The 13540-nt window shown below is 30.4% G+C and overlaps 3 long non-coding RNA genes across 3 annotated transcripts; 2 read left to right on the top strand and 1 right to left on the bottom strand.

Annotated features, from left to right (window-relative positions):
* Positions 1-255: 255 nt before the first annotated feature.
* Positions 256-1013, bottom strand: LOC148768198 (uncharacterized). The gene is made up of 2 exons (XR_016033670.1): positions 706-1013; positions 256-473 (listed from the first exon to the last, which is right to left on the bottom strand). It is a non-coding gene; the product is annotated as an uncharacterized LOC148768198 (long non-coding RNA).
* A 3524-nt stretch (positions 1014-4537) lies between these two features.
* On the top strand, positions 4538-5169 carry LOC148768197 (uncharacterized). Its single transcript, XR_016033669.1, has 2 exons — positions 4538-4877; positions 4983-5169. It is a non-coding gene; the product is annotated as an uncharacterized LOC148768197 (long non-coding RNA).
* Positions 5170-9373: 4204 nt separating this feature from the next.
* Positions 9374-11936, top strand: LOC148768196 (uncharacterized). Its single transcript, XR_016033668.1, has 2 exons — positions 9374-9672; positions 11742-11936. It is a non-coding gene; the product is annotated as an uncharacterized LOC148768196 (long non-coding RNA).
* Positions 11937-13540: the final 1604 nt, after the last annotated feature.

The raw sequence follows: 13540 nt of genomic DNA, 5'->3' as shown, positions 1-13540 counted from the left end.
CGCACATTTACAAAAAAAAATTCTCCCTTTTGTTGTCACATCTATTTATTTATTTCATTGACATCTGTTTTGGTTGGTGAATTTTGTCTCTACCTAAACTAAAAGATGATTTAATTTGTACAATTATATAATAACTTTTTTAATCAAAATATTTCATTATTACAACAAAAACACATTTTCAAGGCACCTAAAAAATAATTTCAAGATATTATAATCTTTGTTAATAGTAATATATTATTCTTTTAAGGAATCCCCTTTTCAAAATCCGAACGAGACCTTTCATTATTCTGAATTCTGGATTTTACAATAAATAGTCAATAAAATAGTTTGATATTTTTAAACATCTTTATTACATAAAATTTATGTTCTTACTTTCTATGAGCAAGAAAGATTAAATTAAAACACTAATTAATGTTGCTTGTGGATGCAATCCTCAGAGCACAAATGCACACATTTTTCCAATTTAGGAGGATCTGCATAAACCATAAAATGTAACGTCATTATAATAATAATCATAATCATAATCATAATAATAATAATAATAATAATAATAATAATAATAATAATAATAATAATAATAATAATAATAATAATAATAATAATAATAATAATAATAATAATAATAATAATAATAATAATAATAATTTATATGCAAAATTAGGGCAAACAAATGATTTATTTAATTATTTTTTAATATATATTCACCTGAGGTGAAATTCCTGCACTTGGAATTTGCAAAGGCAAAAACACAATTGGAGAGGGATTTAGATTTATTTTTAGATTTCGGATTGTCACAATTCTTTAAGCATTCACTCACGCAAAGGGGTCGACTACCACCGATGATTAAGCATTGTTTCGTGCATTTTATTATGCATTCGACCGACGGAGATTGACCTTTTTGCCCTCCAACTCCGACTAGTAAAATTATCATGATCGTAGTAATTATAATCATCCCGAAATAATTCCTATTTTTCCCCATGTGAATTTTATATACACGATTTCGATATCGTCTTATTTTTCTCTACACACTGTGTTTCTTATATAGGTATAGACAATGCACACAAAAATTAAAGGGATCCTTTTTTTCCAAAAAAATAAAATAAAAAATCGGATCATCTTTTTCGATTTTCAATTGATTTAGTTTAACAAAAAAATAATCGGGTTTTACGTAATATAAACATACTAGGCATATCAGAACAAATAATTAAATCAAGGGTTCAACTCTATTTAATTTAACTTGTTAAATTAAATTAAATTCACCTTTTTTTTATATAAATAAAAAGTAAAGAAGGATGAAAAGAGAAAATCTAAATATTAATTTGATGCTCATCTTCATTCATAATCCATCTTTTTTTTTTCTTTATTATTTATGTATTATTATTATTAATTTTTTTCTTTTTTCTTTTTTTGCATTATTACCTGAGGTAAAAAGTTTGCAGTGAGAAATAGGACAGCCATTTATGCACTGGAAATTGGCATTTGAAATTTGATGGCAATTCTTTAAGCATTCAGCCACACATAACGGTTTCCTTATAAGGAAGCATTCTAAGTTGCAATTAAATATGCAGCGATTCGGTATTTGGCCGCCGCCGCCGCCACCTTCTGCCGCTTCTCCGGTCGTAAAAAATACCATGCATATAGATACAAAATATATGATATTTATTCTATTTTTATCCATTTTATACTCAATTTTTTTTTTCTTCGACTTAACTATTCTCAAATTGTTTCTTATTTAAAATGTGGATCGAGTTCGATTCATACATTGACCATGGAATTTTACGTCGAAAAGTTATTAAGTTTCTTTCCCTCTTAAAGATTTCGGACTCTTATCTATGTGTTATATTATCATAATTAACTCTAATTTCCTTTAATTTGTTTTTGTTAAGCATCTCTATATATAATAGTGTGAAAGCCGGTCGGAAACGACGAAATAACCTCATCCCCACCCGAATAAAAATTGCTAATACGGTAATTTAACGCGAGCAACAACAACAACAGTAATTTCATCATACTTCCCACAAATCTTACCTTGTGTAAATTACATTTTTTATAATGGAATCCCTAGCCAAACTGTATAGGTGCACTAGGTAAATATACTGAAATAACTCGTAATAAAAATAAGGGTCAATGACATTTTGCCCCCCGAACTTTAACGTCTTTTGCACGTTACCTCCCAATTTTTTTTTTTGGCATAATGCCCCCAAACTCAATTATTTGGATCGTCGACCGTGAAATCAAGAATTTCCGGCGGGAACTTCACGTGAAATGCCACTACGCCAAAATGCATTTCAGGCGACGAAAATTTGCGACGAAAAAAGCTTATTTGCAACGCCAAAAAATATTTTGCGACGAATAGTTTGCGACGAAACATACCCGAAAAAAAGTCAAAAAATCCGCCGTCGCAAAATTCTGCGACGAAATATGAACAACGTCGCATCATTTGCGACGTTTCAGGAGAAACGTCGCAACGTTTCAATTTTTCCACAAACATAGATATTGCGACGGAACATAGCTAAATCGTCGCAATATCCGTCACGAATTTGCGACCAAAATAAATGTCGCACTTTCCTGCGACGTTTAATTTGTTTCTAATTTTGTCGCAATATTTATTATTTTGCAATATTTATTATTTTTAAAATTCTTTTTTTTTCTTGATTTCATTTATTCATTGTTAAACCTGCAACATAAACAATATACAATACCAATAATCATTAAACAACTTCAAATTTATATTCACTGCTTTAAAATTCACATTTAGGTTAAATCATCCAACATGATATACAAAATGTTAATGTTGTAGCGTAACAACGATAAGTTAATCCTCATTTTCTCCTTCATCTCCATTAGAATTATTTAGCGTAACAAAGATAAGTTAATCCTCATTTTCTACTTCATCTCCATTAGAGATTATGTTGCTCGGCCTCATCCTCAATCTGTTAAAAACACACAAATCACATAGTTAACGAGTGCTCAATCAATATCGAGCCTTAATAATTCATACTGCAAAATAAAAGTTAATGCAATTTATACTCAGTACTCACTTTTGGTTTGCACTTCATCACGAGCTCAATACATCAATCTCCGATTCGTTCTTTGCTTGGCAGTTCGAGAGAAGTTTCAACACCCTATGCCGAAAGAAGAAAACTTATATAATGAGCATAAAAAGCATATATATATATAGTTGTGGGCTCCTGGTAAATCGGCGAAGAGCGGAGGTGGAGTCGGCGAAGAGCGGAGGTGGAGTCGGAGAAGAGCGGAGGTGGCGTCGGCGGAGGGCTGTGAGAAAAAATGAGAGAGAGTGAGAGGGGTAAAGGAGATGGCAGATAATTAGGGCTTAAATTTTTGCTAATTAATTGCGACTTTAAAATCAAAATGTCGCAAACTTGAACTAAAGTTGCGACTTTAATATTAAATAAGTCGCATCCAAATATTTCAAAAAAAAAATGCGGGGATAATAAATGCGACGCATTCGACAAAAAGTCGCAATTTTGACATTTATAGTTGTGACGTTTTAATTATATTCGTCGCAACCAAATTAGCTAAAATATTGTAATATTTTTTTAATTTTTTTGTTGCGACGTTTAAGTTAATTACAATCGCAACCTTGCGACGGAAATATAAAACGTCGCAATATGACTTTATTTAAAAAAAATTAAAAAACATATTTTCTATTTCGACGTATTTATAATATATCGTCTCAAAGTTGCGACGATAACTGTCATTTCCGTCGCAAACATTAGTGGGAAAATTTGGGTAAAAAATTGTGCGACAATTTTTTGCGACGAAACCGTTAATTGTCGCAATAATTTCTATAAATTTATCATTTACTATTTTTTGAGACGATTTCGTATAAAATAGTCGCAAAATGTGCGACGAAACATTTTTCGTCGCAAAAAAAAAGTCGCCTGAATTGAATTTTGGCCTAGTGTGCAAGCATGTGACTCGCACGTGATTTTTCAAGGGCAAAATCGTCGAATCAACTTTGTTTAGTTTTTGACCAATCATGTTCTGCCACATCATAATCTTCTTCACCACCATTTGATTTGGCCAAATAATATAGTTTGTGGGGGCATCATGCAAACTTATTTTAGTCTAGGGGGCAACGTGCAAAATAGGTCAAAGTTTGGGGGGCAAAATGCCATTAACCGTAAAAATAATTTAAACAACAGTGCAAAATTGTGATAATTCAATTCAAGTGACAATTAATTAATATAATTACCAATATATTTTGCTTAATTAGGCGCGTGTACCATGATACTAAAATGCTTGGATGAGATTATGCATGTATGGAAAGAATCCGAACGTATGTACAATCTCGATTTATTATTTCATTAATTATTTTTTTTATTGTCGTCATAAAATATCATAATCCAACAAATCTCAATAATCCAGAAAAAGAAAAAAATGTTGTAAAAAAATAATATATAGTATGTTAATTATACTAATTATATATATATAATAGTAATTAAATTACCTATATAACCTATAGTATGCATTTGTCTCCTATAAATCACCCTTGTTCATGTTAGAGAGAATTAAACTCACAAGAACAAATACAAATATTTCAAAGGGTATATTCGGAAGAAAAAAGATGGAAGGAAAATTTGTTATTAGAACAGCAGTGTTTGTGATTTTGGCGAACTTAGTTTTCGCGTCGAGTAATAGTGGAGTGGACTCGATAAAGGCAACGTATAGCGAGTGCTACTTGGGTTGTGTTGGTCCATGTTTTACGAATCCGATTAATTACGGGTGTATAATTGGTTGTCAAAGGCTTTGTGCTGCTTGTGCACCAAATTGCAAATATCAGAGGCCGGTTTCTTCTTTGACCTCGTTTTGTAACGTCGGATGTTCGCTCGCTAAATGTTCCGAAATCAAAGGTTTAATCTCTCTCTCTCTCTCTCTCTCTCTCTCTCTCTCTCTCTCTCTCTCTCTCTCTCTCTCTCTCATTTTTGTATGCTAATGAACAATATTTATTTTGACAGATTTAGATCAATGGAAGAGGTGCTTGGGAGATTGCTCCGAGATCGATTGCAAAGTTTGAAAGGATCGGATTTAATCACAAATGTAATTGTTGAATGTTTTCAATAAATATATGTTTACGGATTCGGATTAGTGTTTTCGATGTTTAATGCATTCTATAAAACAGTATTTGTTTAATGTTTTCAATAATTTATTCACGACGATATATATCACAATAATCTATTATTTAACGAGGAATTAAATCTTAAAATTTATCGAGAAGAAAAAAAATGGAGATGCGCGAGCACATAGTTACATTTGCCCATAGTACTTCACCACCGGCATGCAAACGACGTAAATATTAGTTTACGTAATTTTATTTTTTTTATTAAATATTAGTTGTAATATATCAATGTAATTATGATTTTATATTGTAAGTGAATTAAAAAAATTCCCTAAAAAAAATTCAATTCGAAAAGTTCCAATTATGTAATAAACCTAATTCACTGCAAACGGAGAATCTCATTCTATTCTTTCTCCACAAATATTCATTGATTCACTAAGAATCTTATTTTGACACACATAATCTCACATATTTTCCTCTTAATTTTTTATTTTTATTTTTTTAAGTATTATTATTAATTGAAGGAACCGACAACTAAACCATATAGGTGCGCAGCTGGGTACACCTCCACTCTCGTGCAGTAACTCAAATCATACGAGATCATATCTTTTTCTTATTTAGTAGGTGGATGGAGTTTATGGATAATTTTAAAAGGGGAAATTCGAAAATTAGTTAATTTTTTTTTTAATTGTTCAAAACATGGTCTTCATTAATAAAATATTGGATGAGATTATCCATTAATCAATTATTATTTCATTAATCAATTTCCAAAATTTTCATCATAAATTGTTATAATCCAACAAATCTCAACAATCCAAAAAAAGAAAAATCAGTGTAAGTTACTAAATTTTTTATATATTTATATATATCCAGAAAAATATTTTCTGTCAAATAATATATATAGTATGTTCATAAAACTCATTAGATTCTAATAATTAAATTACCTAACCTAGTATGCACTCGTCTCCTATAAATCACCTTCGTGTTATTGTCCGAGAGAAATCGACTCACAAGAACAAAATTCAAATATTTCGAAGAGTATATTCCGGAAAAGAAAAATGGAAGGAAAAATTGTTATTAGAATAGCAATATTCATGATTTTGGCGAACTTAGTTTTCGCATCGGATAATAGTCGAGTGGCCTCGATAAAGCGGTCGTATAGCCAGTGCTACTTCGATTGTGCAAGTGGCTGTTATTCTACTCCAATTAATTATGGATGTATAATTGGTTGTCAAAGGCTTTGCAGTGCTTGTACACCAAATTGCAAATATCCGAGGGTTTCTTCTTTGACCTCGTTTTGTAATGTCGGATGTACGATCGCTAAATGTTCCGAAATCAAAGGTTTAATCTCTCTCTCTCTCTCTCTCTCTCTCTCTCTCTCTCTCTCTCTCTCTCTCTCTCTCTCTCTCTCTCTCTCTCTCTCATATGACTTGTGTATGAAATGAGGGTATAACAGTAATTTTGCATGCTGATGAACAATATTTATTATGACAGGTTTGGATCAATGGAAGAGCTGCTTGGGAGAATGCTCAGAGATCGATTGCAAAGTTTGAAATGTTTTTCGATAAATATATGTTTAAATAATCGGATTAATGTTTTCGATGTAAGAAATTAATGCATTAATATATGATAAATATTTTGGATGAATTTACTCTCAAGTATTCGATATTTCTTTGATTGAAGTTTTTATTTTGTTAATTAAATCTGAAAAATAAGAAAAAAAAAAAAAAAGGTTAGTGATTTGGTTCATCATATGCATTGTCTTGTTAAGAAAACAAACAAATATAAAAATATAAAATAAATTTAATTAATGATTTAAAAATATGAATATTTGAAGATGAGATGCACTTGAAAATGCAAACTAATTAGGTTAAATTCATTTAAATTATTTCTAAAACATTAAAAAAAGAAAAATATCCAACTACATTAAGATAGAAAAAAGAATACACGGATCTATTCAATTGTCAACTCGAACCAAATTAGGGATGATAATTTAACCAGTTCCACCCCGCCCCGTTAGCTAATGGGGCGGGTACGAGTTTTAAACATTTCACCCATAGTGGGTACGGGGATACGGGTTTTAAAAATTTCATCCGTAGTGGGAACGGGGCGGGTACGAGTTTTCAACAAATGCACCCTTATCCACCCCGTATCCAACCATTTATATATTTTTATTAATTTATATATTATAAAATACTAATTTTAAACATATTTTAATTAAATAATTCATTAAAAAAAAAGTCGGGTCCAGGGCGGGCGGGTAGGAGGCGTGTTTTATACGAGCAGATGGTGCGTTTAATAAAATCAAACCCGGAACGGATAAGGGTGAAATTTTTTGTATATTCAAATTAAAATATTTCTTGATAAATATTCAAAAATTAAATAGATTACAATTATTGCACATCTTTTTTTTTTTTAATTATTAATTCTGATCTGATTGCCTAATTACTTTTTTCCCTTAAATATTTCAGCCTAATTATACACATTCCTTCTTAAATTATCAAGCCAGCCTGTTGCTTTTCTTTAAATACTCATTTCACACTAGTATATTTATCAGATTATAATCTCTGTATTCAATTGAATAATCATAAAAATAAAATCAAAAAATAAAAATGGAGAGTTATAAGCAGACAAAAGTTTTCATTACAATGTTGGTTATGATGGCAATTTTTTCGACTTCCGTCGCAGAAAATTATCCGATTGATGGAAATTTAAATTCTGCAAGTTGTATTAGAACATGCATTTCTAAATGCCAAAATAGCCCCGATATCGATCGGTGTATCGTCGGTTGTTCGAGGGGTTGTATACCTCGTACAGCTATTCCAAACATGCCGTCGTCCTACTATTGTACAATCGGTTGCTCGCTTCGCAGAAGCCCTAACGCTGCAAACGGTAATTAGTTTTATCAAGTTATTTAATTTAATTTATTTATTTTTATTTGAGCCGATCGAAGTGTGTAACGGAAATCGGTCTCGAATTATATATTTTTCTTAGATTTTAATTACTGATTGATTTTCAGGTATTGAATTGGCAGATGGGAATATGCTTCTAAGATGCTTAGATGAATGTTCTAAAGTGGATGATCTCAAAGCATGATAGAGTAATGTAGTTATCTATCAAGGGGGATTAAATAATCAATAGCTTCATGAGATGTAATTATCATGTTTAATATTCTTATGTAGTTATTCGGATAACATAATATAAGCAAAGAGATTATTATTATTATTGTTCCTTTTTTCTTTTTTATGGGTAACTTCTTGTTTGGGTAATTATAGCCGTCCCCTTCTTTTAAATATTTTTACATAAAATTTATGTAACTCGGTTATTACCGAACCAAATCGTATATTCAGTTCAGTAAACGGTATGAAATGTTGGCGTACCGAAATTTCGGTTCGGTGTTATCGATTTAACATCCCTAGATTTAGCTCTGAAGGGGTTCTTTTGTAAAATAATACATAATTGAGGGGGGTGAATTTAATTACCCAAACATGAATGGGTTTTTTTTTTTATCTTGATAACATTAATATTTTCAATCTTCTATTTATGAGGTTTATAATAACAAATAATTTATTTACGAGTATACCTACACTCTTTTATAATAGCTGACAAACCATACGAGAGGCATAAATCACACTAGACTAACCATGTGTTACAAACTCGACCTAACGACCGTCTGCACGAACATTCGAATTTGGTCATACAAGTTCATTTGCTCCAACCACTAAGCCGTCCTTTGGAGAACAAAATTATTTCTCATAGTTTGTTTAGCATCACATTGTATATATAATATATAGCACGAGTTTGGGTTGGTTTTTTTAACCAAAATCAAACATCGAGAGAATATTGCATAGTTTTCTAAATTCAAGGGGTCTAACTACAATTCTGTAAGTCTAGAGGCAGTGATATAATGTATTATTTATTTATTTATTAATTTACATGGTAAAATCTTCTTTTTTGGAAATATCTCTTATAAAATATTCAAATGTTATCAAAGAAAAAGTCAATCTTTAAATTATTTCAAAATAACTTAGTACATAATATTTAACGTTCCCAATTAGACAGTTAATCTATTTTGGAATACAATAATACACTATTTTCAATTGGTCAATGATTATGTACATAGTTAAGGAAATAAAATTAATTGACCAAGGAAAAAATAAATATGGAATATGGAATTGAAATCAAATCAATCAACAATCTTATCCGATCATTATTGATAAATAAAATTATGATAATATATATATCACATACAATAATCTTTTATAAAAAGAAATTAAGTCTTAGAATTTTGCTCAAGAACAAAAAAAAAATGGAGATGAAGCAAGCACATATTTGCATCACATTGATATATATGGTAGCTATTTTTGCAAATTGTATCGAAGCAGAAGAAAAAGTTTCGACAAGCGGAAGTTCGGCATATTGTATAAGAACATGTAATTTCATCTGCAGAAATAGGCCGGATTTCAATAAATGTGTAACCGATTGTGCCGAAGATCGATGTTTGCCACCTAAGCTTGGTTCGATTACATCATTGTCGTTCTATTGTAATCTCGGTTGTTCCCTTCACAAATGCACCGATACTATCAAAGGTACTTCGTCTCTTTCTTTTGAGTTTATTGCATTCAGCACCCTTGGAAATTAAATTCTTCAATTGCTAAAAAACTCCATGTATTATTTTATTAGCAAACCCCCCTTACAGTTCAATTTTTTTAAGCAAATTACCCCCTAGAAAGGGAAAATATAGTTTTAATCACTCAAGTTTGCACATATTTCATATTTGATCCTCCTTGTTCATAAAAAACACATTTGATCTCATATTCAATAATTTAACACTTTTGGTCATTTTCAACAATTTACCCTTAGTCCGTCAGTTAAGTTAGTAAAAAGCACGCGCTTGATTCCGTTAGTGCTATCGGAAGGGAAAATTACAATTTTCGTCCTCATACTTTACCCACTTTTTCAAAATTGTCCCTAAACATTTTGGAGTTACAATAGTAGTCCTTAATCATGCCATTTTTTGACAGAATTGGTCCGCCGTTAACTTTTGCAGCTAAGTTGGATGGAAAATGGCATGTGCGTCTCACATGCCTTCAATTTACAACACAACATGAAAAATGGACTTTCAACAACACGCATTGCGTCTTGTTAAAACATATTTTTTTTAATTATTATTTTTAATTAAAATGTAATATAAAATCGAAATCACGTAAATTCCAAAAAAATCAACTCTTTCGGAAATATTGTTTAAAAAATCAAAAGATAGTTTAAACATTGATAACATTTTGAGAAATATTCTTTAAACAATTGAAACATTGTTTTAAAAAAAATGAAATATTGCTTTCAAAATCAATATTTTCGGAATTCAAATGAAAACATTGTTCAAAATAAAAAAAAAATTCGATCCGAATAGGCGGGATAAGAAACCTCCATTTCAATCTTCACCCTAATTTAATAATGTAAAACTCGATAAATTGTTTCAAAATATTTTTAGAAGTATTGTCTAAAATAATAATACAATGTTTTAAAACCGGAATTTCTTGAAGCCAAATGTAAATTATTCTTTTAAATAAAATAAAAATCTGATCGTAATAGGCGGAGTAAAAAAACTCCGTTCCAATTTTCACCTTTATTTAATAATCTACAAATCGATATTTTTTTCAAAATAAATTTAGAAATATTGTTTAAAAAATCATAATATTGTCTAAAAAAGTAATATTGTGTCTTAAAATCGGAATTTTTGGAAATTAAATGAAAATATTATTTTAAAATTAAATAAAAATTCGATCAAACTAGGCAGCTTAAGAAAACTCCTTTCCAATTTTCACCTATATTGATTGATTTAAAACTCGACATATTGTCTCACAATTGGGATTTTTGGAATTGACTAGAGATGAAAATTGGAATGGAGATTTCTAATTCCCCAATTCCTATCGGGTTTTTTATTTTTGTTTGAAACGACATATTTTAATTGAATTCCAAAAAAGCCGATTTTGGAACAAATTATTAAAAAATTTAAACTATATTTTGATTTTTTTCAACAATATTTCCGAAAGAGTTGATTTTTTTGGAATTTACGTGATTTCGATTTTATATTAAATTTTAATTAAAAATAATAATTATAAAAAATATGTTTTAACAAGACGCAATGCGTGTTGTTGAAAGTCCATTTTCATGTAGTGTTGTAAGTTGAAGGCATGTGAGAGGCACATGCCATTTTCCATCCAACTTAACTGCAAAAGTTAACGGCGGACCAATTCTGTCAAAAAATGGCATGATTAAGGACTACTATTGTAACTCCAAAATGTTTAGGGACAGTTTTGAAAAAGTGGGTAAAGTATGAGGACGAAAAATGTAATTTTCCCGCTATCGGAAATTTGACGGAAAGGACTAAAAGTGCTGAACTTTTGAAACAATGAGGGACCAAATGTGAAATCGGTGCAAACACGAGGGACAAAAACTGTATTTTTCCCAAAGTAGAAACTCACTATTTAGGTGGTTGTACTTGTATGCTAAAAAGTGAATTATATGGTGGGGTTTTTGCTAATATTACTATCATATGGAGTTTTTAGCCATTTTAATATAACATAGGGGGTGTTAATTGCATTAAATTATTCTTTATTTCTCTAAATTAATTCGTTTTTTTCCATATGATTTGCAGATGTAAATGCACTTCTTGGATGCTTAGATGAATGCTTGAAGGTGGATTGCAAAGCATGAAAATTAACTAAGTAATCAGGAGAATATAATAAGAATATTATTCAGGCTATCCTATTTCAGTTATTTAATATATATTAATATTATGTATGATTCATTGATTTGGACAAAGTTATATGCAAAATGAAATTTCATCCAATAGAGCGAAATATGAGAAAATATTAATGGTAATGTATGAAAAATATACATATTATATACCCCTAAGCACATAATTCCAATTAGCCAATTACTCAAAACAAATCTCCAAAATAACTAAATAAAATCCCATTGATCACCGAAAATCTGGTGCTATAGTTGACCAATTGTTTAAAAAACGAGAAATTTACAGTTTCCACTACTCAATATTGCAACAATTTCACATTTGGTCCTCCATATTCATAAAAAACACATTTGGTCCTCATGTTTGAATAATTTGACATTTTTTGTCATTTCCGTCAGTTCACTGTTAGTCCGTCAGTCACGGCAGTGATAGGCACACGTTTGATTCCGTTAGCCTTACCGGAAAATTGACGAAAATGACTAAAAATGTTGATTTTTTTATACACGAGTGATCAAATGTGTTTTTTGTGAACATGAAAACTAAATGTAAAATTGGTGCAAACTTGATGGATAGAAATTGTATTTTTCCCTTTTAAAAACAATATCTTGGTCAACGATTACTTACATGGATTTAGGAAAATTAAAATAAATGGACTTAACCACACACACACATATAAAGAGGAGGAATTAAGTTATATATAATTTATCAAGAAGAAAAAATGGAGAGAGATTATATAATTTTGGTAATTTTAGCAGCAATATATATAAATTGTATAAATGCAGAACCGCCGTTTAATCCCGGTTTAAATTGCCCCAAAAAATGTCGGGATGAATGCTTGAATAAACCGGATCAGAATGAATGTTACGTCGATTGTTTGACAGGTTGTTTGCCACCCAAGGGTGATTCAGTTAATACGTCGTCGTATTATTGCAACATTGGCTGTTCTCTTCATAAATGCACCAATGCCCTCAATGGTTCGTTTCTCAATTCTCTCTCTCTCTCTCTCTCTCTCTCTCTCTCTCTCTCTCTCTCTCTCTCTCTCTCTCTCTCTCTCTCTCTCTCTCACACACTAATTAATAAATAAATAAATATAGGCAAAATTACAGTTTTTACCCCTCAAGTTTGCACATATTTCACATTTGGTCCACATTGTTCACAAAAAACACATTTAGTCCCCCATGTTTCAACACTTTGACACTTTTGGTCATTTCAGTCAATTGGCCGTTAGTCTGTCAGTTAAGAGAGTGATCAACACATGCTTGATTCAGTTAATATTAACAACAAATTAATACAAATGACCAAAAATGTTAAACTATTGACACATGATGGACTAAATCTATTTTTTATGAACATATGGGACCAAATGTGAAATCGAGTTAAATTTGAGGGACTAAAAGTGTAATGTTTCCAATAAATATATGTATACTTGTTGTTCATTACTGATTGGTTTGATACTATTTGCAGATGAAAGTCAAGTGCAAAAATGCTTAGATGAATGCTCAAACGTGGATTGCAAAGCATGAAGATTCTCTACTAAGTACTAATGCATCATGAGCTATTAATTACTTAATTACTCAATTAGAATAAATTAAATAAGAATAACAGCTTCATGAGATTTTATATTTAACTGTTGCAATTTATGTTCTTATGTTTGTGATTCGGAAAATGTTTGTCACATTATTTTTGTTACTGTATATATCTTC

This window comes from Erythranthe guttata, chromosome 9 (assembly GCF_056151865.1).
Source record: "Erythranthe guttata isolate IM_541 chromosome 9, IM_541, whole genome shotgun sequence".
Lineage (NCBI taxonomy): Eukaryota > Viridiplantae > Streptophyta > Magnoliopsida > Lamiales > Phrymaceae > Erythranthe > Erythranthe guttata.
The sequence above is the reverse complement of the archived record's forward strand: the minus strand, read 5'-3'. Positions and strand labels throughout refer to the sequence as shown.